General features: G+C 46.1%; 1 protein-coding gene across 1 annotated transcript in view; it reads left to right on the forward strand.

The window, feature by feature from the left end:
- Nucleotides 1–6: 6 nt before the first annotated feature.
- DYM (dymeclin) overlaps nt 7–4,666 on the forward strand; it is a 241,462-nt gene continuing 236,802 nt past the window's right edge. The window contains exon 1 of the mRNA XM_006763643.2: nt 7–127. The gene's annotated coding sequence lies outside the window, so the exon portion shown is untranslated. The remainder of the gene's footprint in view (nt 128–4,666) is intronic.

Raw genomic sequence — 4,666 nt, forward strand, 5'->3', positions numbered from 1 at the left:
ACCGACGCGGCCCGGGCGGGAGCCAAGCCAGAGCCGGAGTCGCCGAGACGCGGAAACATGGAGGCCTGAGCCTCTGCCACTCGCTGGTCCGTGAGCTGGAAGCGGATCTCCCTGCCGGCTGAGACAGGTGGGCTGGGAGACCGGCCGGGCCCCCAGCTCCTTGGCAGAGCGGATTGGGGGACACCCTTTCCCCTCCCCTGGTCAGCGTCAGGAGCTGGGGGCAGCGCCGCCACGGAGGCGGAGTAGGGTCCCTTCTGGCCAGTGGGGACGGGCCCCGGGAGAGGCTGTGCCCCAGGCCCCTCCCTCCGCCCCGGGATACCGGGGCGCTGAGGGCGGAGCGGCGAGGGGGTGTAATCCCGGGAGTTGGGGGGGCTCCCCAAGAGCAGGTCGGCCATTCGGGAGATCGGTCTGACAAATGGGCGTGTGCTGGGCAGGGCGGGCAGTAGTGTTTACTTTTTCTTTTTTGACAAGTACATTTTTATTGAGACGTAATTCACATACCAGTCAATTCACTTTTAAAGATACAGTTGAAGTACAGCTCCGTGGCGTTTAGCATATCCAGAGGGGTGTGCAGCTGACTCTACAACATTTTTATCACCCCGAAAGGACACCATACCCCATGCAGTCACTCCTCCTCCCCTCCCAGTCCCCCGACACCTGGCGATTGTGCTTTAGCTGAGGGGGAGAGTGGGAATTAGCCCAAGTATTTGTGAACGATGGGGGTGGGGGTGGGGTTAGTGGGGATTGAGGGCAGTGGGTGATCAAGCTGATAGGATGAAAGTGCTGGAAAGAGGTAGAAAACTGATAGGATGGATGTAATAGGGCCAGCAAAGGGGTGCACGCGAGAGACTGACTAGCGGCGCAGTTGGTGTGGGATTTTCAAAGGGGAGAAAGGAGGTCGGAGGTAGAGGTGTGTAGTGAGAAGGCACGAACTGAAAGATAGGAAAACATGGGGCGGGGGCGTGGTGGAGGGGGTGCAGCGCAGGGCAACCTTACAGAGGAGCAAGGCATTGGGCTGATGAGTTGAGGGTCAAGAGGGGAACGGAGCTAGAGAATCCGTAGGAATCGGTGAATGGTTGCTGGCGACCAAATAAATATTCCCATTCTGCAGATGGAGTCTCTTGGAGGTGAGGTGACTTGCTGAATCTCATAAGGTTACTACACAAGGAAGAATGGGGTGAGGATTAAAGAGTAATTGATGAAACTTTCAGTTGCAGGTGGATTGCATGGCAGAGAATTGAGGTGGGGCAATGTTACAGGAAGGAGATGCAACTATTAAATATATCAAGAGGTCTATATTATTTGATGGGTCAAGTCCTTTGTTCTTGTACCCTTTGAATACAGAAAAGTTCAAGCAGTGGAATAATATACCCCCATGTGCCCATTCCTCAACTCCAACAGTTAGTAACTCAGGGTAACTTAGTTTTATCCATACCCCTATCCATTCATATCCCTACTCCCAATTATTTTATAAATATTTGAGTATACTGTATATCTGTAGAATAGTTAGTCACTCTCTCTTTTTTAAAAAAAATACATCTGTACTTATTTCATTGAGGAAGGGAGAGTGAAAGAGAGAGAGAATTCAATGATGAAAGAGAATCGTTGATCGACTGCCTCCTGCACATCCCCAGCTGGGGCTCATGGGCCCTGATCAGGAATTGAACCATGACCTCCTCCTGGTTCATAGGTCGACGCTCAACCACTGAGCCATGCTGGCCGGGCCACTCTCTTTTTAATAGACCCACAATACCATTATCACACCTAACCTTTAATAGTAAGCTCTTAATATCAGTATCTAGGACTTATTTTTTAAATGTGGCATTTGTTTTATACAAGGGAATAAGCAGTGCAAACACTTCGATGTTAGACGCTGAAAAATAGAATTGTTTTCCCTTTTGTTTTTTTTAAATCCTCACCTGAGGATATTTTTCCATTGTTTTTTAGAGAGAGTGGAAGAGAGAGGGAAAGACAGAAATATCGATGTGAGAAAAACACATTGATTGGTTGCCTCCTGCACATGCCTTGACCAGGGCCTGGTCGGGGGAGGAGCCTGAAACCAAGGTACATGTCCTTGACCGGAATCGAGCCCAGGACCCTTTGGTCCGCAGGCCAACACTCTATCCACTTCTGCCCAAACCAGCTAGGGCAGAAATGCAGACACCAGGCTGGTTGGGGAGAGGGGTGGTAGAGGCAGAATAGGTGATGGTGGTCTAAAGGTGCAAACTTCAAGTTGTAAGATAACTAAGTCCTCTGAATGTGATGTATAGCATGGTGACTATAGTCAGTAACACTATATTGCATCCAAGGCACGTGCCCCGGCTGGAATTGGACCCAGTACCCTTCAGTCCATGGGCCAACGCTCTATACACTGAGACAAACCAGCCAGGGCTGTTTTCTGTGTGTGTGTGTTTTTTAAATATATTTTTATTGAGTTCAGAGAAGAAGGGAGAGGGAGAGAGAGCTAGAAACATCAATAATGAGAGAGAATCATTGATTGGCTGCCTCCTGCACACCCCTCACTGGGGAATGGAGCCTGTAACCCGGGCATGTGCCCTGACCGGCAATTGAACCGTGACCTCCTGATTCATAGGTTGACGCTCAACCAACGGGCCACACTGGCTGGGCTCTTTCCAGTTTCTTATTCTGTCATCCCTAGGGTGTGGCCCTTGATTTCTGGGTTCAGGATGGCTGCTGGTGGTCTTGCTAGTATCCAAGCAGCAGGATGGAGGAAGGGACAGAGAAGTGGCTGGACACTCTGAAGGGAAGTTCTGTGTAATTCAGTGATAACCAATACTTAGTCATGTGATCGTTCTGGCTGCAAGAGAGGTTGGGAAATGTATCTGAGCTGGACAGGAATATGCTCAGCCAAAAATAGGAGTTGTTACTATAAGAGAGGAAGGTCTGGAGATTGAGGTAGGCGATTGGTGTTTCTACCATACTTCATAATTAGTTTCTCTGTGAACTCCAGACTAACCCACACGCTTCCCAAATTTCTAGGTTTGAATCCTAGCTGTGTTATATATGTGCCTTGGTGTGTTACTCAATCTTTTTGAGCTTTAGCATTCTCAACTGTAAAATGGAGCTAATATTTACTTTAGATGTTTGTTAGGATTAAATGAAAATATTTCTTATGTATCTGGCAACATAATACTAGTACACTCCAAATACTAGTCTTTCCTTCTCCTCCCTCAGGTTTCTGGACTTGGATATCTGAATGGGTAGAGTGAAAAGAGAAATTGGAGACGGATAGGGGAGGATACGAAGTTCAGTATTGGGCACATTGTCACCCAGAGGATGATGTATGGCAGGCAGACATATAAATGGTATGTCACCTGCAAGACAGTTCTGGACTGGTCATGGATATTTTGAAATCATCAGCGTATAGGGGAAGACTTCACTGATCTAGAAGACTCAGGGATGTATATAACTTTAGAGTTACAATGGGCAAAGTAGAAGGCATGTCCTTGAGTAAGTCTCCCCATAACGCAGTGGTTCTCAACCTTCTGGCCCTTTAAATACAGTTCCTCATGTTGTGACCCAACCATAAAATTATTTTCGTTGCTACTTTATAATTGTCATGTTGCTACTGTTATGAATCGTCATGTAAATATCTGATATGCAGGATGGTCTGAGGCGACCCCTGTGAAAAGGTCGTTCGACTGCCAAAGGGGTTGCGACCCACAGGTTGAGAACCGCTGCCATAACGCATGAAGCAGCAGCTTGCTTTCTGGCCTTGTTTGGTTCCACTTTTTGATTCTCTCCCACTCCAGCCATGTTGAACTTCTTTAAATTCCTGGAATGAGCCCTATCTGTTTCTGTCTTACCCCTAGGCCTTGACATATGCTATTGTCTTCACTTTGAAAATTTTCTGAACCTTCCAACCAAGACAACCCATCTTTCCCTTCAGGTCTCAGCTTTTATGGCATGACTCCTGGGAAGCTTTCACTAAGTCTTGACTGGTTGCCATATTATCATTTCATGTCTGCTTATCTGTTTCTCTTCCTCAGCTATAAATAAACTCCACTCCCAATTTTAATGTTGCCATTTACCATTGTGCTGGCCACATAGAGGGCACTCAGGAAATATCAACAGACTCCTGGTACTTACTTACCATAATATGATATCTCTTCAGGAGTGCTAGTTTGTTTTGCAACCCTGCACTGTTCTTTTAGTGTTTGCACATTGAGTTGTTTATATGAATCAATGATTGTGAAATAGTAAAGCACATTCTCCCTAATTTATTTAAAAGTTAACTTTTCTACTTAAAGTAATACTTGCATATTGAGGTAATACTAGAAGGTATATTATAAAAACCAGCAGTATCCTTCTTTCTTCGTCTGGGCCTCAGAGGCAACTGCTTTTAACACATTTTGTACCTCTCAGGAGTTTTCTCGTGTTTTGCGCGCCATCTGTTAAGGACTGCTCACGAGTTTTCTTGTGTTTCGCGCGCCATCTGTTAAGGACCACTCACGAGTGTTCTCGTTTTTCATGCCCATGGAAAAAGGAGCAAATCTAGATACTTATGTAAATTTTGTTTGGTCCCTCTTCATAGAGGAAAATGTTTTACGCAGTACCATACGTTAAAAAAGTACTAGGAACTTTAACTGTTTAATTGTTTTTGTAAATAAAAATGTTATAATTATCAGAAAACAGCACAAAAAGT

Source organism: Myotis davidii, unplaced genomic scaffold (genome assembly GCF_000327345.1).
Source record: "Myotis davidii unplaced genomic scaffold, ASM32734v1 scaffold378, whole genome shotgun sequence".
Taxonomy (NCBI): domain Eukaryota; kingdom Metazoa; phylum Chordata; class Mammalia; order Chiroptera; family Vespertilionidae; genus Myotis; species Myotis davidii.